Source organism: Nicotiana tomentosiformis, chromosome 3, assembly GCF_000390325.3.
Source record: "Nicotiana tomentosiformis chromosome 3, ASM39032v3, whole genome shotgun sequence".
Classification (NCBI taxonomy): Eukaryota; Viridiplantae; Streptophyta; class Magnoliopsida; order Solanales; family Solanaceae; genus Nicotiana; species Nicotiana tomentosiformis.
The window spans coordinates 32,313,027-32,339,359 of record NC_090814.1 but is presented as its reverse complement, the minus strand read 5'-3'; the positions used below and the strand labels follow the sequence as shown (position 1 = coordinate 32,339,359).

General features: G+C 40.0%; 1 long non-coding RNA gene across 1 annotated transcript; it reads right to left on the bottom strand.

Annotated features, from left to right (window-relative positions):
- Positions 1–281: 281 nt before the first annotated feature.
- LOC104086698 (uncharacterized) lies at positions 282–25,567 on the bottom strand. The gene is made up of 2 exons (XR_011414666.1): positions 25,038–25,567; positions 282–647 (listed from the first exon to the last, which is right to left on the bottom strand). It is a non-coding gene; the product is annotated as an uncharacterized lncRNA (long non-coding RNA).
- Positions 25,568–26,333: the final 766 nt, after the last annotated feature.

Here is a 26,333-nt window from a genome sequence, read left to right as displayed (position 1 = left end):
CCTGCATGCATGAAATGTAGCGTCCCTAGAAAAATGACGTCAGTACGAAATAATATACCGAGTATGTAAGGCAATAAAATAACTGAAAGCTGAAACTGAACTGATAATATAATAACTGAAAGTAACTGGGAGTCAAAGATGATCTGGAGATATACTTATCTACTGATACTGTCACGCCCCAAACTCGGGGAGCGCGACCGGCGCTCAACCGAATGAACCCGATCGAGCAAGCATGTTAGACACTTTCTACCCAACTCACCCATGATCAAGAGAAGGCATGATTTCATTAATTAGACAGTAGGAAGATCATATATATACAAAACCATTCTATTTCTTTCTTCATCTTTAGTATCTCAAAATACACACCTTTTTATAGTCTAAAGTGGAACAAGAGATCAAAATCCAACATAATCCGTTTGACTTTTCTAGCACCCATGTACAACCCACATAGCGTCTACGGAGCCTCTAAAGATACAAAAGAGTGTAAAGAAGGTGCCGGCAACAAGGCCCCGACTATACCTCAAAAGGTACAACAATATAAACAAAAGATATATTACATAACCCCGGAATGAAATGGGGCTCACCGAGTCCGCTGATAAGAGGATGCAGCACCTATCTGTAATCAACACTGTCTATTATGAAACCACCTGTATTCATTTAAAGATGCAGCGCCCCCGACAAAAGGGATATTAGTACTATCGAATAGTACTAGTATGAAAACTAAACACCATCTCAATAAAATGAATAGTAACACAAGGGAAACAGTCAAGAAGCAATATGAACTGTAAGTAAAGCTAAAACGTTAAGTGAAAGATCACTTAGATTTTCAAGTCAATCGCCACCAATATACCACAGTCGACAATACCACCGTGTTCTTACATGGAGTCTGATCTCGGCCCGATCGGCTAAGCCATCTCATTTGATACATCAACCATATTCACTATTTCATTCACAATACCACTGTGTTATTACACAGAGTCCGATCTCGGCCCGATCGGCTAAGCCATCTCATTCGAGACATCAACCATTTCAATCGATCATTTTACTTCATATTTCTTTCCCATATTTTCAGCACATTGACACAAGTGGCTTTAATTATAAAGTCGTTCTTGGCACTTGGCCTTATTTCATAATTCAAGTTCTTTTCCACAATCCAACATTATTATTATCATCAATAACAACACGATTTTCATTCAAGACTCTTGATTTCACATGTGAGCAATTTAGAATTCATGGCACATAGAGGCTTTTCACACAATTTGGCATAACAGTCTTTAATCGAATTTGACTTGTAGTCTAGTAGCACATATTCTAAGTCTTGAAAATTTACTCAGATGACGAGATAACATGATGAAAGCATGGGAATACATATTACACATATTTGCAAAGCAAGCAAATTTGGGATAGCAATTTCTAGGATGTTCAATTTGGGACTTACGTCGATTGCATGAATACCATGGGTTTCAATTCTAAGAAGAGGGGGTTTAGCCAACATACCTCAATTGAGCCTCTTAAAACTTTAAGATGTTCCAGAATATTAGTAACTTCAATCTATTTTAGTAATATAGGAAAATTGAACCCAAAATTAGGAAAACGATCATAATTCTAGCTCACTTGAGCATTCTATCAAACACTATGCTGGTATTAAGGTTTCATGGCCCTTTTTATGAAATGCTCCACCAACCCACACCCCATTCTTTTCTATCTTTAACTCACAACCTCCCCACATACCTTAGGAACACATGCATGCAAGGTAAGCACTCCCATCCCCATAAATTACCTTACTAATAGCCCATTCTAGTTACATTTTGAAATTAAGAGTTTGGGGTGATAGAATCTAACCTCTTAGGAAGAAGACCTAGGTGCCTCTCTTGATAATCTTCAAGGTTTTAAGTGAGAATTGAAGAGAAGTTTGATGAAGATCACCTTCTCCCTCTAGGACCCTCTCTCTCACCCTAAACATATCAGAAAATAAGTTCAAAATGGTCCAAGGTAGGTGTTTTAACGGAATCGGGCCGGGTTTAAAAACCCCATAAATGAAGCCTCAGAACAGGTTCTGCGGTCGCATATGCGACCGCATAATGATTATGCAGTCCGCGAAATTGGGTGCCAAAACTGGAAAGAAACTGACCATGTCTGCGGCCACTATGTGGCCCGCAGACCTGTTCTGCGGTCGCATAATGCACCGTAGACCTGTTCTGCGGTTGCATAATGCACAACAGAATGGTTCTACGGTCGCATAGTGCACCACAGAACCTCCCTCCAAAAAATACCAAAGTGGGATATGCGACAAGAGTGCGGCCCGCGAAGTGGTTATGCGGTCTCATAATGGCCGCAAAGTTTGACATCAAAATGACCCAGAAAACTGACCCACTCTATGACCATTCTGCGGTCCGCAGAGTGGTTCTGAGGTCGCAGAATAGGCCGCAGAAATGCCTACTTCTGCCCAACATTTAATTCTTCCCTACTTCGCCATCACGGAATCCGGGATTTTTGGAAAAACATTACGTGGCCTTACAAATACTGACTCAACTCCTTCAATATAGTAAGTAAAATAAATGTCTGGCCATATAAGGTTCGGTACGTGTAACTGCTCGGCCGTAGTAGGCGCTCGGCCATACTAGGCTAGGTATCTCGGCCATTCTGGCCTCGCTCATAGGTGCTCGGCCACAGTAGGCTCGTTATATAACTTACCATCTGATCAGAGGTTTCCCAATAAGAGCCTGCCCACCGATTATAGCTCGATGGTGGTGAAAATATTGTAATACCGTATATATATATATATATATATATATATATATATATATATAGACCCTCTGCTCTTTTAACTGGAAGAAGAAAATACTTAACTGAATTTAAAGTCCCGATAAGGGAGAATACTATAACTTATTAGACTAGGATAATGTACATAAGTTCAGGAATACGAACTTCTCTTTATGCCTCGTTATTAAACGCATGTAGTTATGGGATCATGCCAAAATGAAGAAAGGTTTAGTCTTAACATACCTTATCACAATCTTTCCAATCACCAAGTTGAACTTGCCTATTCACACCTTAATCTAAAACAACGATAATAATACTATCATTAAGTTACGAAGGGTACAACTATCGCACAACGAACGACAAGCTTATTTTGTATTAAAATGGGCAGCATCTCCCCTATAATCCTTACTTCCTCCAAATTCAAGATAACACCAACAACACAAGAACACAAAAATATCAACATATATACATTATTTTCAACCTTATATACACCAAAAAATACTACAAAATAGCCCGACATACCCCAATCTCTTCATACACAAAATGACCACCGTAGTAGTGTCAAACAGCCCAAAGATATTACGACGAATGACCATCCCACCACCCTGAATTTATGTGGTATTTCTCCACACCCTTCCTCCTCCAAAACTCCACAAAATAGTAGTAAAACACGCAGCCCAAAAGCAACACAAAACAGTCTGCTACAAGTGAATAACTCGAACTCACGGCTTTCGATCACCGTCTCGTGAGTTCTTATAAATATAGAACGACTTACCATGAATTTACATCATAAAAAACTGAATGAAAGAGATCAGTAAACTTACCTTATTTTTTGGATATCTCAGCCCCTATCTTGGTTCTTCAAACTCTTGGTTTTACCTCCAATTAGAACTTGAAAGGGAGAGAAAATCAACTAGGGTTTGTGGGCAATATTTGGGAAGCTTTTTGCAGAGCTTATGTCTGGTTATTATGCCCTATTATCAGTCTAATATATGAAAGAAATAGTCTTTTAAAAAGGCCTCTTTGGACGACCCGAACTGGCCCATTTTCGGACTCTCATTTAAGCAAGTAGGTGCACACCTACTTGTCACCTAGCAGCTTGTGCAGTCTTGCAAAAACGCATATATCTCTCAACTCCGATGTCATATTGATAAACGGTTTAATGAGTTAGAAAATAGACTCATAGAGCTTCAATTTGATGGGTGGAACATCCCGTAAATCTAAGTATAGTGGGAGAAAATCGTAGTTATATTCGACCCAAAGTTCAATAAAACTTATGAACGTAACTTGTGATGACTTTTATCGACTTTTGTTCCACAATTCGCTTGACTTCAAAACATAACACACGACTATCATACTACTAACATAACTCATAACATAACCTCTGTATCATGTTAAGAATCCTAATCTCACCCCAAAAGTACATGTTATAACATTCCTAACTTGTCGACTTTCGACGAAACATTATTTCTTCAATTCCTTTAGCTTCTAAACCTTCCAACCCTCTTTGTACTTGTTGTTCATGATATTTAATATTTGTAACCTCCGAGGTAACATGATTAACTTACTTTATATACTTTCAAAGATAATCTCATTTTTGGTCCTACATTAGTTTGCTTACGACGTACTTTTACGTACGAAAATATAGGGTGTTATAGTTAACGCCTTAAGTTCTTATTAATTAATCTTTCCCAACCCCAAGTTAACTTTTCCAAGATTAATTCGAAGTTAATGGGCGAGTTCTAGGGTTGGCTAATCTATTTGGAAACATTAAATAACAAGAATAATTAAAGAAACAACTAACTCACTTCAATATTAATAAAAATCGTTTAATATATAAGCATAACAAGAGATTTAATCAAAACTTTCACAATGAATATTTTTATAAACAAGTTTCAAGTATTGGAAAAAATATTATACTCTTAGATATTCAATACAAATCAAGGAATTTAAGAAATGAGTTAAAAAGGTAAGAAAATCTTATCCAAAGTCTTCAAATCTTCAACTCCAAAGTGTGGTGTAATAACCCTAGCTCCAAGCTTATATTTTCTAGTCAAGAAGACTAGAGATTTGCGAAAGATCTCTTCCAAATGAGTTGGGTCGAGTATTAAATGGTTTGGGAGCCAAAAACGTGAAAGACCAAAACTGTCCAGATATTCTGCCCAGTTATGTGAAACGCAATCCCGAAAATTATCCTGCGATCGCGATGAACAACATTGCAATGGACCACGACCGCGTACTTCACATAGAGTTTGATGTAATGACCGAACTGGTCGTTTCGAGCGTTGGTATTTCATTCGGTGGTTGAGGTCTTGCATAGCTTCACATGATGTATTACAACTTGCGTGCATGGTTGTTTCGAGTCCGTAAAGATTTCGGAGTGATTCAGAACACTTTGTTCCTGTTACAAGAGTTGAACAAGTTTAATTTTTGTGTATTTGACCTCGGATCGAGTTTTGATGGTTCTATTAGGTCCGGATGGTGATTTTAGACTTAGGCGTATGCCCGTATTTGTCACGACCCAAAATCTACTATAGGTCATGATGGCGCCCAACGTCGCCGTTAGGCAATCCAACGCTTAATTATTCATTTTATTATTTTTAAAATCATGTATCTTATTTAGAGAGAGAGGTCACTGCATTAAAATAAATCGTAGTTACGTACAGTTTAATTAAAATAATAAGTAATAGTGTATCAATGTAAAACAATCCATAAACAAACTCTAAAACACTCCCAAAACCCGGTGTCACAAGTGCACGAGCATCTACTAGAAGGTACAATAACAATACGACATATGTCTGGAATACAAGTTAGACAGAAAAATATAAATAATTCTGATGGAGACTCTGTATGTTGCGGATCGTAACATGGGATGCAGCTCATAGTAAAGTCCCTGCAATAGCCGCGCCTTTGCGCCCAAAAGACCACCAGAAATATACATACTTGCACAATAAGTACAAAAGTGAAGCATGAGTACGTAAATCAACGCGTACCCAGTAAGTATCTAGCCTAACTCCGGAGAAGTAGTGACGAAGGGTTGATATCGATACTTACTAGTGGTCCAATAAATCAAGTACAATAGAAAGTAAACAAGTATGAGGCATGGTAAATAAACAGTGTAAACAAATATAGGTATGTGGTACGATCCTCCTCTGAACAGTAAACACAAGTTCTCAATTATCGGTTACCTCCTTAACCGAAATATATATATAAAATAGTCGCCACTAGATAGGGCGTCACAATTCAAATCAGGATAACTCATGGATACATTGGCTTCTTGTCAAATATTACGCACGATTCTGCCGAGGCGAACAGTCCGATCCTATAAGAGTATTTCATGAAGTTGTCGAGGCGAACGGCTCGATCCCATAGGAGTGTTTTATAGAAATGCCAAGGCGAACGGCTCGATCCCATAAGAATGTGATACATGATATTGCCGAGGTGAACGAACCGATCCCATAAGAATATGATACTGCCGTGGCGAACGGCCCGATCCCATAGGAATATGATACTGCCAAGGCGAACGGCCCGATCCCATAAGAATATGATATTACCGAGGCGAACGGCTCGATCCCATAAGAATATGATACTACCGATGCGAACGGCCCGATCCAATTAGAATAAGAAGCTTTAACGGGTCCTTGACCCCACTCATGAATATACGTGTGAGTTATGAAATTTAAAGAAGCTTTTCAATGAAAACACACAATGCGAGAGAAATTCCTAAGGGAAGCATAATTATTCCATGACTAATCAAGTAGCTTGTCAAATCTCTTACAATAGCGAGTCCATCACTCTATGCAAGCCTAGTTTCAGGTCATAAAGAGAAATCAAGTAACTAAGCAGGCAAGAATAACTCAACTAGTACAAATAAAGCATGGCGTGAGTCCTAGTCTACCCGAACATAATCAGGAATTCTAGCATGCGCACGGACACTCGTCACCTTATACGTGCGCAGCTCTCACAACATATAGCATATAACAATAATAACATCAACGGGTAATTTCCCCCTCACAAGGTTAGACAGGAGACTTACCTTGATCCGAAGTTCCATAATCTGCTCCAACGCCTCTCTAACACCTAGAACCGACGGCCATCAATTTAAAACTAGTCAAACAATACCATAATGCGTACAATTTAACAATTTATAATAATTCTCAACTCCGCTCAAAAAGTCAACAAAGTCAACCCTCTGGCCCACGTGCCCGGATTTCGAATTTTTAGAAGATAAATATTACCCATAACATTACGAACTCAAATATACCATTTATTCCTAATTCCACTTCCAAAATCGTAGTCAAAATCCAAACTTATCAATTCTAGGTTTCTTTCAAAATCCCCCAATTTCTATTAATTTCCATGTTAAAATTCCATATGTGTTCATAAAATATAATCAAAAGTGGTTTAGAAACACTTACCCCCAAGAGGTGGATGAAATAGCTTTCCAAAATCGCCCCAAAGTCGGCTCCAAGAGAGAAAAAATGAGATGAAATAAGCAAATCCCATTTTGGCTAGCATATATGTTCTGCCAAGTCGATTTTCCGCTCCTGCGGAACTCCTTGCGCTTCTGCCGCTCCGCTTCTGCGGAAGCTACCTTGCATATGAGGCTTCCCCCAAGGTGCCAGCTTTTTGCTTCTGCGGACATTCAATCGGAGATACGCATCCGCTTCTGTGGAAATCACCCGCATCTGCGGACTCCCTAGCTCGAGCAACACTCTGCACCTACGCACCCATGACCGCACATGCGGCTCCGCAAGTGCGCTACAACACTCGCACCTGCGATCTTCCAGCCCTAGACCACTTCCACTTCTGCGCCCCTCCACCCGCATCTGCGAATCCAACCAGCCTCAATCCCAACTGCTTCTGCGACCCCTGGGCCACTTCTACGGTCTCGCACCTGTGGCCATAACCTCGCAGGTGCGATCACACCAGAAGCCTTAAGCTTCAGCAATTCCTTAAGTCCAAAACTCGGTCCGATTCCAATACGATTCGCACCCAAGGCCCCCGAGACCCCATCCAGCCATACTAACAAGTCCTAAAATACGATACAGACTTAGTCAAAGCCTCAAAGTATGCCCAATAACATCAAAACTATGAATCAATGATCGAAACCTTTCTTTAAACTTTTAAACTTCGACGAACGAGTCCGAATCATATCAAAACATTCCGGAATGACGCCAAACTTTATGCACAAGTTATAAATCACAATACGAACCTATTCCAAGGCTCAGAACCCCAAACGGACATCAATAACACCAAAATTCACTTCAAATCCAACTTAAGAAATTCTTAAACTTTCAAAAATGCCAACCTACCATAATAAGCGTTGAAATGCTCCCAAACGACCCGATACTCAACTCGAACATACGCCTAAGTCTGAAATCATCATACAAACCTATTGGAACGTTCAAATCCCGATTATGAGGTCCTTTACTCAAAATAACTCTTCCAACTTAAAGCTTTCGAATTGAGAATTTTCCTTCTGAAACAACTCTGAACTTCCCGAAATTAAATTCTGACCACACGTACAAGTGATATTAAATGAAGTGAAGCTACTCAAGGCCTCAAACTGCCGAATGATGTGCTAGAGATCAAAACGATCGGTCGAGTCATTACAGTATCTGAATTCGGAGGTTCCTATGTCGATTTGGCTCAAATTGGCGAAAGTTTGAAGTTTGATGGCTTTGAGAATTGATAGGTTTGACCCATGGTTAAATTTGTGGTTATCGACAACCGTTTGGGATTTTGAGCTTTGAAATAGGTTAGTATGGTAATTTGTGACTTGTGTGAATGTTTTGGGGTCATTCCGAGTTGTTTAGGCATGTTCGGCGTAAGTTTGGAAGATGGAATTTTTATATAGCTCATTAAGCTTGAATAGGTGTGCGATTCGTGGTTTTGATATTATTTTGTGTGATTTATGGCTCTGAGTAGGTCCGTGTTGTATTTTTGGATTGGCTGGTATGATTGGACGGGGTCCCGGAGGCCTCGGGTGTGTTTCGAATGGGTATCGGACCGTTTTCACTCATGTTGGAGTTGTTGATGTTCTAGTGTGGTGGTGTTCATCGCGATCGCGGGTGTGGTGTTGCAGTCACAGAGGGTGTTTGGGACTGGCAGCCTTTTCTTCTTCACGTTCGCAGTGTGAGAGGCACGATTGCGGAACTGAGGGAGCTGACTCTTCTCATTCGCTATGAACTATCGTGATCGCGTAGTGTTTGGTCAGGCTAGGGAGGTTAGGTGTTTTGGCCTCGGCGTTCGCGAGAAGGCCTCACATCCGCGTAGGCTTGGTGGATGATGCACCACGTTCGCGTTCCTATAGGTGCGTTCGCGAAGGGGCTTCTGGAGGCAGCATATGATTTGTAAATTGCAATCTTGAAGTGAATCCGCGACATGGGACCACGGGGCATCATATGAAATATTTCATTTCTAGGGTTTTGAGTTATTTTATCACATTTTGAGATTGGGAGCTCGGATATGGGTGATCTTGGAGGGGATTTTCATGATTTGGATTGGAGTAAGTATTCTTGACTCGGATTTGGTTATTATTCATGATTCCATCCTTGTTTTTATCATTTAATTGATGAATCTAAGTGAGGGAAATTGGGAATTTTAGTAAAATATTTCTAAATATAATTTGAGGATTTGAACCCCGATTCGGAGTCGGATTTGGATGAAATTTGTATGGTTAGACTCGTATTCGAATGGGTGTTCAAAATTTGTAACTTTTGTCAAGTTACGGGTGGCGGGCTCGGGTTGACTTTTTGGGTTGACTCTTTTTTGTTCAAGATCGAAGCTTTATTATTCGAGGTTGTTTCCTATGGATTTTATTGATGATATTAAGTTATTTTGGCTAGATTCAAGTCGTTCGGAGGTCGATTCAAGTGGGTAGGAATTTTTAGAGTAGTGATTTGGCTTGTTTGAGGTAAGTATATTGCCTAACCTTATGTGGGGGAATAACCCTTAGGATTTTGCCTTGATTGTTTATTGTGTTATGTGAAAAGCAATGTATACATTAGGTGACGAGCATGTACACGGGTGTTATGTGTGGTTTGTGACCCGAACAGACCTTAGGCTATTAATATGCCTTATTTTGGGGATGAACTATATATGGAATACGGTCATCACTCTGTGGCTATGTGAACGAGATCCATTACACTTGTTTTAGCCGTGGTAATACTTTATTTGTTAAATACCCATCCATATTTTACCATTTCATGTCCTTGTGCACCTTGTTGATAAATTATGAGCTTTGTCATGATAAACCTATGGTGTTATTGTATTTGTGATATTGTGGTAGATGAGGACATGTTGTGTGGTTTGATTGTTGACGTGCGGACCATAAAGGTGGCATTTCACTGTTTTTGATTGTGTGGAGCGATACAGGTGACTATTATGATATTTTTTGGGCGGAGTGATACGGGTGACTATTGTGATATTATCTGGGCGAAGCGATACGGGTGGCTATTTTGATATTGTCTAGGCAAAGCGATACTGGTGGCCATTGTGATATTGTCTAGGCGGAGCGATACGGGTGACTATTGTGATATTGTCTGGATGAAGCGATATGGGTGGCCATTGGGATATTTTCTGGACGGAGTGATATGGTTGTCTATGGTATTATTGTCTGGGCTGAGTGCTATGGGCGGGTATTGTGTTATTGTTAGGGCGAAATAATACTGGTGGCTATTGTGTTATTGTCAAGGCGGAGTGTTACGGGTGGATATTGTTGTTATGATAAAAATGTGGGCCCGAGGTGCCATTTGTGTGAGTTTCTTTATGACAATTTGTTGTTGAAATTGAGCCTCTACTTGTGTTGAGTTGTTATCTCTTATTCTGATGAGGTTATTGTTATCATTTCATGTTATACTTTTGTTGTCAGTCTTGATTTATTGCACAGGTTATTTTGTTTTTGACTAGTGAGTATCGCATGACTTGACCTCGTCACTACTTCACCGAGGTTAGTCTTGTTACTTACTGGTTACCGACCGTGGTGTACTCATACTACACTTCTGCATATTTTTATACAAATCCAGGTGTTTGAGGTAGCGGACCCAGGCAGTGATAGCTTCTTTGATCGTGAGGATTCAAGGTAGAGGTGCTTTAATCGTCGCAGTCCCTTGGAGTCAATTCCTTACATTTGTACTGTTAATTCTCCATTCGAACAATATCGTATTTACAGATATTTCTATGTATTTAGTTAGAGTTCGTCACTTTGTACTACCTAGTTTCGGGGATTCGTTGTGATTATCGCGGTGTTGGCTTGTATCACCTTTATTTCTGCATTTATATTAAACTCTGTTTTATTATATCATGTCTTTATTGATTTAAAAATTAATAAGTGATCGACTTACCTAGTTTTACAGACTTTGTGCCATCACGACCCCTTTGGTAGGATTTGGGTCGTCACAAGTTAGTATCAGAGCTCTAGGTTCATAGGTTCTACGAGTCACAAGCAAGTTTAGTAGAGTCTTGTGGATCGGTACGGAGACGTCTGTACTTATCTTCGAGAGGCTACGGAACTATTAGGAAAATTTCACTTCTTTCATTCCTTATTGTGCGGATTTGTCGATTTCGAAGTTTGAGCCTTTTGTCTTTTTATTCTCTCGCAGATGGTGAGAACACGCACTATCAGATCAGCTGAGCAGACTCCCGTGCCGCCTGCTAGAGCCGCAAGAGGGCGGGGCTGAGGTAGAGGCCGATGAGGGGCACGTGCTACAGCTAGAGCACCTGCCAGAGCAGCAGCTGAGGAGCCACTAGCAGTTCCGGTTGGGGAGCAGGAACCAGAGGGGCATGTTGCTACCCCGAGACTCTAGGAGACCTTGGCACACTTCTGAGCATGTTTGGGACTTTGGCTCGGGCACGGTTGATTCCAGTCACACCAACTACTTCACAGGCTAGGGGAGGAGCTCAAACTCCCTCCGCCCGTACTCCTGAGCAGTGGTGTCATGTTGATCATGCTCTGGGTATTGTACTAGTGCAGCCCATGATTGTAGCGTAGGCCGAGGTCAGTCCAGTTGCGATAGAGGAGGAGTAGAAGAGGCTAGAGAAATTCCAGAAGTACAATCCTCCTCATTTCAGTGGTGGGCCTTTTGAGGATGCATAGGGATTCCTAGACCAGTGCCATCGTATTCTGCGCACCATGAGCATAGTGGAGTTGAGTGGGGTTGACCTTACTATTTTCTAGCTGACCGGGTCGGTATATAAATGGTTGCAAGCATATGAAGAGAGTAGGCCAGCTAGCGCAGTGCCACTTACTTGGTCTCAGTTCAGTGATCCCTTTTTGAGGGAGTTCGGTTCACAGACCCTCAGGGATGCGTTGCGCACCGAGTTCGAGTAGTTCCACCAGGGGACTATGACGGTGTTCGAGTATGCTATGAGGTTTGCTGAGTTATCTCGTCATGCACCTGCTTTGGTTTCCACTGTTAGAGAGAGGGTCCGCAGATTTATTGAGGGACTCGGTTATGGTCTCAGATTTGGGATGGCACGGGAGTTGAGACCGATACTCCATTTCATCAGGTTCTGGAGATTTCTAGGAGGTTGGAGCGTATATGAGGACAGGAGAGGGGGGATAGGGAGGCCAAGAGGCCTTGATGTTCTAGAGGATTTAGTGTATTCTACTCTTTGTCTCTGACCCATCATGGCGGAGATTCTATTAGTCGGCCAGTTCAATTTGCACTCCAGGTTACTCATAGTGCTCCAGCTAGTCAGGGATCCCAGGATACTCATATCGGACAATAATATTTCAGTGTGCCTTCTGCACGGGGTTCCTACAGTGGTTATTCCAGTCATACGGCACAGACTATGTACCAGCAGCCATGCCCGTAGAGGGGTTGTTTTGAGTGTGATGATATTAGGCACATCATGAGAGATTGTCCCAGACTTCGGAGAGGTGGACTTCATTAGGGCGCTCAGGTTATGGGTTCAACAAGTTGTGAACAAGTTGAATATGATATCATTGACTTATTTACTTATACTGTTTCCTTTATATCCTGAGTTGTTGTTGATTATTGATATTGGTCACTAACTGTTTCTTCTGAGCTTGTCACTACTTTCAGCCCAAGGATAGGTTTGGTACTTTTTGAGTACATAGGGTCAGTTGTACTGATATTATACTCTGCACTTCATGTGCAGATCCAGGTACTTCTGGACGTGGTGATTGCTAGAGTTGTGTTGGTACAAGCTTTTGGGCGACTATGAGGTAGATGTTATGTCATCTGCATTCCTTGAAATTCTCTTTCATTTATTTCTGTTATTACTATTCTATTGTTCAGACAATTGTATTGAGGATTTGGCCTTGTATTTTGATATTCAGTAGTGCTCATGTACTCGTTAACACCGGATCATTAGGATGGTTGTAGTAGCATTACTATTGTTTTCGCAGTTATTTCATAATGTTTCAGCTATTGAGTTTATTAAATTATGATTTATTGAATTCATTATTATTGTGGAACTATTGACTTGCCCAGCAAGTAATGTTAGATGTCGTCACGGCTCCGGTGGAAGTTGGGTCGTGACACATAGGGTCCTCAGGTGTATTTCGAATGGGTATCGAACAATTTTCATTCATGTTGGAGTTATTGATGTTCTAGTGTGCTGGTGTTCATCACGATCCCGGGTATGGTGTCGTGATCGCGGACCTGAGGGAGCTGACTCTTCGGGTTCATGGTGGACTCTCGCGATCACGTAGGCTTCGGTGGATGATGCATCACGTTCGCGTTCCTATGGGCACGTTCGCATAGGGGATTCTGGAGGCAGTTGATGATTTGTTTTTTGTGATTACAAATGGTGCACTCGGACTGCCCATCCATCTGGGGGTGAAATATTGTACTCAACTCAATCCGCATACCTAACTCCCGCTGCACAGCTCTCCAGAAATGCGATATGAATTATGTGCCTCGATCGGAGATAATAGACACCGGCACACCGTGAAGACGAACAATCTCACGGATAAAGATCTGAGCCAATTGTTCTGAACAATATGTAGCTGCCACCGGAATGAAATGCGCCGACTTGGTCAACCTATCCACAATGACACATACTGCATCAAATTTCTTCAAAGTCCGTGGGAGCCCAACAACGAAATCCATGGTAATATGCTCTCACTTCCACTCGGGAATCTCAAGTCTCTGAAGTAAACCGCCAGGCCTCTGATGCTCGTACTTCACCTTCTGGAAGTTCAAATACCGAGCTACATACTCTACTATATCTTTCTTTACCTTCTCCACCAATAATGCTACCTCAAATCCTTATACATCTTGGCAGCACCCGGATGAATGGAATACTGCAAACTGTGGGCCTCCTCAAGAATCAACTCACGCAACCTATCAACATTGGGCACACAAATCTGACCCTGCATCTGCAACACCCCATAATCGCCAATAGAAACCTTATTGGCATCACCGTGCTGCGGCGTATCGTTAAGGACAAGCAAATGGGGGTCGTCATACTAACGCTCTCTGATGTGCTCAGACAAAGAAGACCTAGAAACTATGAAAGCAGGAACTTGGCTAGGCTCCGAAATATCTAACCTCACGAACTGGTTGGCCAAAGCCTGAACATCTGATGCTAGCGGTCTCTTACCAACTGGAATATATGCAAGGCTACCCATATTCACAGCCTTTCTACTCAAGGCATCGGCCACCACATTGGCCTTCTCGGGATGGTACAAATTGGTGATATTATAGTCTTTTAACAGCTCTAACCACCTCTGCTTCCTCAAATTTAGATCCTTTTGCTTAAACAAGTGTTGTAGACTCCGATGATCTGTGAATACCTCACATGACAAGCCGTAGAGGTAATGCCTCCAAATTTTCAATGCATGAACAATAGTTGTCAACTCTGAGTAATGAAATGGGTAGTTCTTTTCATGAACCTTCAGCTATCGAGACGCGTAGGCAATCACCCTACCGTCTTGCATCAACACCGCGCCAAGCCCAATATGTGACGCATTATAATACATAGTGTAAGATTCTAAACCCATAGGCAACAACAACACTGGAGTTGTAGTCAAAGTAGTCTTAAGCTTCTGAAAGCTCAACTCACACTCATTAGACCACCTGAATGGGGCCCTTCTAGGTCAATCTAGTCAATAGGGATGCGATAGATGAAAAGCCCTCCACGAACTGGCGATAATAATCCGCCAAACCCAGAAAGCTCCGAATTCCTCTAGCTGAAGTAGGTCTAGGCTAGTTCTGAACTGCCTCAATCTTCTTAGGATCCACTTTAATGCCCTCGAAAGATACAACATGCCACAAAAAGCAACCAAATCCAACCAAAATTTACACTTTGAAAACTTGGCACATAACTGACTATCTCTCAAGGTCTGAAGTGCAACCCGAAGATGTTGCTCATTCTCCTCTCGACTGTGAGAGTAAAACAAAATATCATCAATGAAGACGATAATAAAAGAATCCAAATAGGTCTTGAATACCCAATTCATTAAATCCATAAATGTTTCTGGGGCATTTGTCAAGCCAAATGACATACTAGGAACTCATAATGCCCATACCAAGTCCGAAAAGTTGTCTTAGGGACATTCGATGCCCTAATCTTCAACTGATGGTAGCCAGATCTCAAATCAATCTTCGAAAACACTTTGGCACCCTGCAGCTGATCAAATAAGTCATCAATCCTCGTCAACAAGTACGTGTTCTTAATAGTGACTTTGTTCAACTACCGATAATCTATACACATTCTCATTGAACCATCCTTCTTCTCACAACCATCACTAGTGCACCCCAGGGTGAGACACTAGGTCTAATGAATCTCCTATCAAGCAAATCTTGCAACAGCTCCTTCAGTTACTTCAACTCAACTGGGTACATACAGTATGGTGGAATAGAAATGAATTGAGTGCCCGGAGCTAAGTCAATACAGAAGTCGATATCTCTGTCGGGTGGCATCCCCGACAAATCTGCAGGAAACACCTCTGGAAACTCGCGCACAATTGGTACTGAATCCATGGAAGGAACCTCCACACTAGGATCACGGATATAGGCCAAATATGCAAGACATCCCTTCTCAACCATATGCTGAGCCTTCACATAAGAAATAACCCTGCTAGTAGAATGGCCAGGAGTCCCTCTCCACTCTAATCAAGGAAACCCCAGCATGGCTAATGTCACCATCTTGGCGTGACAGCCCAAAATAGTGTGATAAGGTGACATCCAATCCATTCCTAAAATAACATCAAAGTCCACCATATCAAGAACTAGAAAATCTACACTAGTCTCAAGGCTCCCGATAGAAACCATACACGAGAGATAAATATGGTCTACAATAATAAAATCTCCCACAGGTGTGGAAACATAGACTGGAGCACTCAAAGAATCACAAGGCACAACCAGATAGGAAGCAAAATAGGAAGACATGTATGAATAAGTAGAACCTAGATCAAATAGAACTGAAGCATCTCTATGGCAAACTGGAACAATACGTATGATGATGGCGTCAAATGACTCTGCCTCAAGTCTAGCTGGAAATGCATAAAACTAAGGTTGGGCCCCACCACTCTAACCTCTACCTCTCAGATAGCCTCTAGCTAGCTAGCCTCCACCTCTAATGGCTTGACCACCACCTTTAGCAACCTGACCCCCTCCTTCAGCTGGCTGAGCGGGCAGTGTCGCCCTATGACCTAGGGCAAAATCTCGTGACGTGCCTCGGGTGTCATGACCCAAACTGAAGGGCCGCGACGGGCACCCGGTGACTTACTCAACCGAGTACCAACATAACGTATCTTTCTTATTATACTATCATGGGTAAATGAGCCAGAAAGTCCATCATGAGATAACAAGAATAAAACATAAGGGAATACTTTACATATGACGACCCAACATGATATACAAACTTATACATGTGACATACGGACCTATAAGGTCGACATGATCATTTGGACACTCAAAACATAGGCCGACAAGGCCATACAAGTATCCATATACATGACATCTGTCTACAAGCCTCTAAGACTATATAAACATCATAAAGGTCGGGACAGGGCCCCGCCATACCAATCAATACATGTCCAAAGCATACTGAACAAATAGGCAACTCCAGAGCAAGTGGAGTGCACCAACACCTTCCGCTAAGCTGATAGCCTACTAGGAAGACTGTCAACCTATCAATCGGGACCTGCGTGCATAAAACGCAGTGTCTCCGGGCAAAAGGGACGTCAGTACGAACAAAGTACCGAGTATGTAAGGCAGGAAAGTATAAATAAGAACAGTAATGTAAAGAGAGGTAGAGAAGATACAACCTGTAACATCTAAGTGCCTCTGAGGGCGAATGACATAAAAAGCATAATACATAAATATATACATATACTTTTAAAAACATATGCCTCTGTGGGCATCATCATCATCATATCGTACCCGGCCTCATAGAGGACTCGATAAAAACGTACCGGCCATCATAAGGCTCCGTAGAATCGTAGCCAGCCACGTGAAGCTCGATAAAACCCAACTGATCAGTGGTTGCACAATAGGTATCGTACCCAGCCGACTATAGCGCGGCTCGATAGAGTAAAATAGATACATATATATAATGCATATTGGACTCATAGAATCACGTTCTAAACCTTTTGGAGTGACATAAGGTCGTCGCACCCTCAATTAACATTATTGACATCCATACCATTAATATGAACCTCAATAGTATTCAAGGATCATATATACTTGCTTAGAATAACTATATAAGGAAAGAACAATAAGGGCAGCCTTAGTTGCTAGGAGTAGATCCGTTATGAGATAGTGTATCGTTTATGTTCATTTCACTTTAGATCATGCCAAATGAAAGAAGGAAGTGCCTTAACATACCTTTGAAATCTTCTATCCAATCGTCAAGCAAGCTCAATATGATCTTCTTACATCTACAATGAGTAAACCGACTTCGTCGTCATCATATAAGCGTTGTAACTCTCATATTTGGAAACCAATATTCTACAAGAAAACGGACAGCACCTCCCCTATTTGTACTACATCCCATATGTTACCAAAAGTCACCAAACAACCCAAACAACAACAATATAATTCATAATATGCTCTCTGATTACTTCAACAATCATTTTGAGCGGCAAGCTCGATTTACGATTAACAAAATATGGTTTGAATCCGATTCCTTTTCCATGAATCTGCCTACAACATCTATAACATAATACTTATGTTTACCATATCATTTTCATCCCAAAACATCATAAGAATAATCTTCAAATATAGTCCACACCCTTAGCACCTTAACCTTTATCGTCAACCTCTTATTTTTCATGTTATCTTCTTCAATCAACTTAATTAGCACATAGATAAGCTTAACAACAGCAGCCATAACATAATCAAGCTATTTATAAAAAATTTCAGCCACAACAAACTATATATATAGCCTCAACACAGCCAATAAAAAAACATAACGATTCCTTATGCCATGTCAATTACTATCTTGTAGAGTTTCACGCAAACAACTAAACCAACACATGATTAACCTTAAGCACAACAAAGAACATGATTTACTTACCTCAGGCAGTAGATACAACTTGAAATCCTTGGCTGGTGTAGCTCACAACAACCCTCAATCACACCACAACACTATAGGAGTTGTATTCTCTTCTTGAATCAACTTTTGTGCTATAGCTTATACTATACTATAACACTTACTTCGGTTTATTATTACCAAGGTCTGCTACCCAACTCCAGGTTACTCTCTCACTATTTATCCTATATGTATAAATCTAAGTCCCTTAATGCTTCCTCATTACTGTTCATCTTAAGAATGATAGCCTAATCCCATCTCATACTTTGGAACTTTTATCCATATATTATTGATTCACCTTATTGTTGATCTATAATCTACCACTAATAACTTGAAACCTCTTATGTAATATATTATCACTAGGGATCATGTCTCATCGGGGAACATCTGGAGTTATTTACCTAATCAACTTAGGGACAATATTATACTTCAATAACCGTATTTCATAGCATCCCAATGTGATTCACCTTATGGGGGTATTTTAATCATGTACACCTCATGAAATCCCTTTTCTTTGAATCATTACCCAATCAAAGGCCTAAACGTCATCCTCTTATCTATCGCAATTACACCCTTATTCTACCACTAGGGCAGCATTCCATCTCTTCTAAATGCTCCTAGTCTTAAAATCCTCTGAGTTCATTCAGGCTACGCTGAGCTTTTTATAACTTACGGGAACCATCAGCTCTCTTGTTGTGATGGGTTTAATCCCGAGGACTTACCTATTCTCGTCACCTTCTCACTCACCTTTTCTTATCCTTACTCCTATATACCTAAAACCTTGTCACTCTACCATACTTTAGCTTGCGACCTACATATATCTATTTATACTATTCGCAACCTTCCTTTAACTTGCTAGCACTATAGATTTTCTTATGTTATTCAGGAACCTCAAGCGAGACATCATGCCATCTCTAACTCTTCTTTATTCTCTTAACTAAACCTCTCAGTACCTGGAAACCATAGGGTAGAAGATATGCTACTGATGACACTACTATCATTTCTGGATACTGACTCACAACGCTTCTAGTCCTCTATCTAAAGCATACACTATTCATAACCTTCTGTACTTGGGCATCTCGTACCTTCTTCACCTTTACCTTACTTACCTTTAAATCTCGTATCGTATCTTCTATCTCTTTGATAATCTCCCTTACACATAGGTGGAATTCACATCCACACCTTAAAGCTCTACTATAATACTTGCACCTCATGTGCATACACAATCCTGCAGAAGCTTCATACTAACTTCTTATGAGGCTGGTACTCTTCTAACTAGATTTATCGTAGAAACATTATAGAATATGGCCGCTGTACAAAGATAGAACAACAACGACAAGTCACATAGAAAATATAGGTACAACAGTAATAGCTCAAGGTAAAGGCATGAACGGATACATAAGGAAAAGATATCACAACATAATGCATGTCCCTCGTTCTCGCCTGCACGGAAACACCCTTTGTGCTATGAATGTATGATAATATAAATGAAATGGCACGGCATCACCCTTCATGCTTTTACTCTCATCCTCACATGATAATGTAAATGAGAAAATGATAATATAAATGAAATGGCATAGCATCACTCTTCGTGCTTTTACTCTCATCCTCACATGATAATGTAAATGAATTGGCATGGCATCACCCTTCGTGCTTTTACTTTCATCCTCACATGATAATGTAAATAAAATGGCACGGCATCACCCTTCGTGCTTTTACTCTCATGCGCACATGATGATGTAAATGAAATGGCACGGCATCACCCTTCGTGCTTTACATTCTTCCTCACATGATAATATATATGCAATGGCACGGCATCACCCTTCGTGCTTTACACTCTTCCTCACCAAGCATATGTATATCAATGACAAGCAAGGTAGGAAGCATGGATAACATCAAGGAGAGTGTTTAAGAGGATATTCCAAATGAACATCAATCACAGCTTTCAAGCCAATAACAATTCAATAAACCTCAAGTACTCTATTGTTCAAGTGTTTCGACAAGTCTCAAAAATGATCTTTAACTCAAGTATAGAATCCAATATCTCAAGAATAATTATCGTAGCGATGTATTAATGATTAAACATGGTGATGACCGAATTTAACACATCAATGGTTTCACAAAAATCCGTCAAATTTTAATCAAATTATAATAAGCTAAATCTTCATTTCTAGCATTAAATTTCATATTCCTAGTAATTTAGAAGTCAAGTAAGACATGAAACAAGAAGGTCACGTGATTCTACAAGGCATAATTAATCATATAATTTACCCCCGAGCATGATTAACCCTGGCACATGCATAAACGCTCGTCACCTCATATATGCATCACCCCCGCATGTAGCAAACAATGGCAATTAGTAGGAAAAATTCCCCAAACAAAGTTAGGCAAGACACATTCCTCAAACAAGCCAAATCAATATACTAGAAGTGCCATCCTGCTCAAATCATCCTCTGAACGGCTTGAAACTAGCCAAAAGTAACTCAAAATCATCAAATAATGCCATAGGAAGCAAACCTAATCGATAAAGGTCGAATCTTTACCCATTTACTCAAAGTTAACTAAAAGGTCAAACCCAGGCTCGCACCTCGAAACCTAACAAAACTCATAAAATCCTACAATTCATTCCATTACGAGTCCAACCATACTAGTTTCACTAAAAACCGACTCCGAATCGATGTTCAAAACTCCAAAATTTCACTTTATGAAAATTTAGACAAAACCCTCAAATAACTCTTTTAAAAATTCATAATCCAATTACCAAAAACGAAGATAGATTCACGAAATATAATTAAAACCGAGTATAGAATACTTATCATGATCCATGTGGTGAAAATTACCTCCAAAATTGCCCAAATCCGAGCTCCCAAACTCAAAATATGATAAAAATACACAAACCCTCGAGTTTATATTATTCTGCCTAGACCTTTCGCATCTGTGATCAATGAGTCGCTTCTGCGACTAGACATATGCTTCTGCGAAAATACACCAGACCCCTCGCACATGCAGAAACATATTCTGCTTCTGCGACATCGCAGGTACGAGTCTTGTTCCGCTCCGACACCAAATCCCCGCTTTTGCGCCACAGGCCATCGCTTCTGCGAGGCCGCTGATGCGCCCCAAGCTCCACATATGCGATGACTCCAAACTCAGACCCTCTTCGCAAGTGCGATCACATTTCTGTTTCTGCGACCATCGCACCTGCACAAAACTAACCGCAGGTGCGCAACACCAGAACCAGCACTTCTTCAGCAATGCAACATGAGACAAAATAATCTGAACCGCATCCGAAACAAACCGGAGCTCCTCGGGACCCCATCCGAATATACCAACGAATCCCAAAACATAACACAGACCTACTCGAGGCCTCAAATAATGCATAACAACATCAAAACCACGAATCGCACCTCAAATCAAACTTAAAACACTTTTGAAATTTTAACTTTCAAAACTCGTGCCGAAACATATCAATCAATCCGGAATGAACTCAAATTTTGCGCACAAGTCCAAATGATATTACAAAGCTATTCTAATTCCCGGAACCATAATCTGAATAAGATATCATCAAAGTCAACTCTCGGTCAAACTTATGAACATTCCAAACCTTCAAATTTCCAATTTTCGCCAATTAGTGCTGAAACCTTCTAGAAACATCCAAATGCGAATCCGGGCATACGCCCAAGTCCAAAATCACCATCCTGATCTAACGGAACCATCAAAACTCTGATCCGGGGTAAAATACACATAAGTCAAACTTGGTCAACTCTTCCAACTTAAAGCTCCCTAGTTGAGAATCATTCTTCCAAATCAACTCCGGATCATCTGAAAACCAAAATCGACAATTCACACAAGTCATAATGCTACTTAAGACTTCAAACAGTTGAACGGAATGCAAATGCTCAAAATGATCGGTCGGTCGGTACAAGTCATTTCCTTAAATTGTAGTTATGTACTCAGTCGCATCCACCATTTGCATATCTTATCTCAGTCTTTGTTATTATTTATTTTACATCATGTTATCATTGTTTGGTCTGATTGGCATGAGATTGTGAGTCCGAGAGACTGGAGAGATTTATAACTGAGTGGGCCTGAGGGCCAGAGTGTGAGTGATATTGACGGGATCGGGTTGCACGCAGCAACAAGTTTTATTGATTCATGATGGAATCGGGCTGCACGCCGCAGTAGGTATTTTCATGATGGGATCGGGCTGCATGCCACATCATGTTTTATTAGAGCTTGGGCAGGATCCGCCCCTCCAGAGTCTGACATACCAGTAGTGAGCGCAGGTACCGTTCAGTGCTAAGTGATTGGGTGTGATAAGTGAGAGTTGAGACAGTCAGATTGAGTACTCTGAGAGTATGAGTACGTGGGGTTATCAATGTGATGCATTGTATGTGACATGCACATTTGACATGTAGATATAGAGACGTAACATTCCTCATATCAGTCATGCTTGACATATTCATTCGTGTTGAGCTTAAAGTATTAAATTTGAAAGCATGTCTACATTTTTGAATTGCGTACGAACTGTTTATGAGATTTCTTTTAGTCATTGCTGTTATTTCTTTTCTTGTCATATATGTACTGTTATTATCTGGATTTGGAATGTACATATCTGAGCTCGTCACTGCTTTCAGCCCAAGGTTAGTTCTGTTACTTATTAAGTACATTGGGTCGGTTATACTCATACTACACTTTGCACTTCGTGTGCAGATCCAGATACTTCTGGGCATGGCGGTTGCTAGATTTGGAGCTTCATCTGTTTGGAGACTTTTGAGGTAGCTGCTTTGGCGTCTGTAGACCTCGACTCTCCTTCTTTTCAGTTATTTAGCATTGTTCTATCTTTCTAGACAGTTGTATTAGCAGTTTGACTGTGATGACCTTTTAGTAGCTCATGTACTCAGTGACACCCGGATTTTAGGAATTTTGTATTTGAGTCGTAGTATTTCTTATCGGCTATTTATGAGATTTATTACTGTTAAACGTGTTTCATATTATTTTCAAATTAAAAATGCATAGTTATTTGTGGTTGTCGGCTTGCCTAGTACTGTGATAGGCTCCATCACGACATGTTGAGTTTTGGATCATGACAATAAGGCAGGACGATCCTATGTCCTCCTACCTCTTTATCCTTTGCATGGATATGCTCTCTAAAAATATTAAAAATCAAGTAGATACCAGGAATTGGGACCTCATTAAATTAAATCCTAGAAGCCCACCACTATCTCATCTATTCTTTGCAGACGATTTAACTCTAATGGGGCAGGCAAATGAAAAAACAATCCAGACAATTTGGTGTAGCATGGAGAATTTCTGTAACTATTCAGGTTTGAATATTAATAAGAAAAATCTAAATTAATTGTCTCCAAAAATTGTGGAGCTTCAACCAAACACTTATTGACAAACTTCTTTAATATAAAAATTAGTAACGATTTATCTAGGATTCCCTATTCTAAACTCCAAAACACAAAGATTATCAATTCCTTATCGATAAGATGAGCACAAGATTAAACAATTGGAATGCAAATTGGTTAAGCATGAATGGTAGGAGTATCTTAGTAACCTCTACTCTAAACACTCTGCCAAACCACATCATGCAACTATCTTTACTACCAAACAAAACCCTAAAAGCTATCGACAAAATTCAAAGAGAATTCCTATGGGGTACTGCTGCGGAGAAGAAAGAATTGCACCTTATTAAATGGGACTGTCACACCTCCTTTTTCCCGAGGGATAGGGGGATAGGGAATTTTTCCAATTAAAGTGACATTAATCGAAATGAAATTATTTATTTAATCAGAGTCGCCACTTGGAATAATTTTATGGTGTCCTAAGTTACCGGTTTATTTTAAATCCCAAATCAAGGAAATTTGACTCTGCTTTAAAGTCTGCGAAATCAGAAGACAAAGTAAGGAATTATGTTAATCCGGGAGAAGGTGTTAGGCATTCCTGGATTCCGTGGTTTTAGCACGGTCGCTTTAATCATACATGGCTTAACTAATTTGTTTAATTACTTATTTTTAGGACCTATGTACGATTTATCTTTTACCGCTTTTAATTATGGCGTTATGGAGTTATCTTTGAAAAACGGATCACATGTGCATAAATCCGCTTTATTCAGCATGCTAAAAATCATATCATGCGTACGTGTACACAATTAATTATGCTTTATTAATAATTAAGATTATTTGGCCAAAGTAGCGCGAACGCGTACTTTGCTTTATTTTTGGAATCATAATTATATCACGCGAACGTGTACATAATCACAATAGTCGATTAAAAATACGCACCTAAAGCAAACTACGAATTGTTTATGAGTTGTTCATTCTAAGATTAATTTGAGATGGTTGTAAGGTCATCAATTATGAAATTATGGGATTATGGGGAGAACATGGATAGTAAACTGTCAGAATACTGATTCCAGCAAAGATCCTCACATTGTAATATACAAAAAATTGTAAACAAATATTCATATACAGAAAGGACAAAATTAAGAGAACTAACATTAACAATGATATCAAAATCAGATTTTTTAACAAAATAAAATACTCTGTGGTACCGCAACAAACACCACCATCCAAAGTCCAAACCATACCCAACAAGTTTCATTTAAAAAAAAAAAAAAAAAAAAAACTGAGAAAATTCAAAACAAAAAAAAAAAGAACCCCAATTAATAACAGGCACAAATTAATAACAAATAAGCCACTAATTCATGGTATATGGATTAAAAAATTGAAGCAAGGTAGAAAAAGAGAAAGGACCTTTGTATTATATAATTTTGCCTTGAAATCGATTACACTTCGAATTCGAACCAAGCAAGGTTACTACGGACCGGATCTCAGCCTCAACCACTCGACGTCGACTCGAACGACAACAATCGATCTCCATTACGTTACTTTGATAGATTAATCTCATACCCAACTGGATTTGGCAAGAATATAGCCATTATTTTTGTTCAAAAGAATATGAGGAAGATGACTGACTGAGATTCCAAGATCTCTTTCTTTTGCTGTTTCTGTATTTTTTGTTTCCCTTTTTTACTGCTTCAATTTTGTATCTAGGTCTCCGTCCCCCCTTTTGAAATATGAGGAAGAAGATGTATATGTAGATCTCCTTACCTCTTTTTTTAGGTGCCTTTTCGTATATATGTGTGCCTCTTTTTAAGTTGAGAACCAGAAGAAAGAAAAAAAATCAGAAAATGGGGGGGAGGGGGGGGGGCGCTGTTGTTGCTAGGTGGAGGTGGGTGAACGGTTGCTTCTTCTTTTTGGGGGATTAGGTCTCTCCTAAATTGTGTGTGTCTTTATGTCTTGCCCTAAATTGTGAGTGAGTGGAATATATATAGGTGTAGGTATAGGGATTAATTGGTGGCATGTCAGTTTTGAGTGAGAGCATGCGTTTGTTACAAAAGATAAGGAAGAATCTTGTCACATGAAAATGACTCATTGGTTGTTGCTTTAATTAATATATTTTTTTTTATTTTAATAGTGTAAAATAAAAATACTAGCTAAATATTTTAAAATCAAGAAAAACAAAATTTTGTGATTTTTAATTTTCTTAAATAAAACCTACTAAAAATGAAATAAAGGCTAAAATATGTAGATTAAACTTAAAATTATTTACATACTAAAAAGTGTTGAAAAATCACAAGTATGGTCAGAAATAGGTGCTCACAGCTGCCCCTCTTTGCTTGGGAACATGAAGAGTTTTTAGGCAAAGACAAAGTGACTCGTGTGACAAATCTTTGACTAAATCTTTATTCAAAAGGGAAAATAAATAAGGAAAAGGGTGCAACCGAGTCCTGGTTTTGGACAGCCTACATATCCCTGGTCATAAGGGAATCAGGTTGCATGTAGTTCAAGGAGAGTGATGGAATGATGGGTTGAGGAGTCGAGTGAGGTTTCGTCGAGGCTCCGGTCCGTGGTCCTGTTATTACATCAAAATCAAAATCTAAAGGAACTAAACAACCCAAGCTATGAGTTACAAGATTCCTATCTATAAGTCTTCTGAAGCTTGATCTTGAGTCTTGAATGGTTCTTCATGCATACTTTTGATTTGAA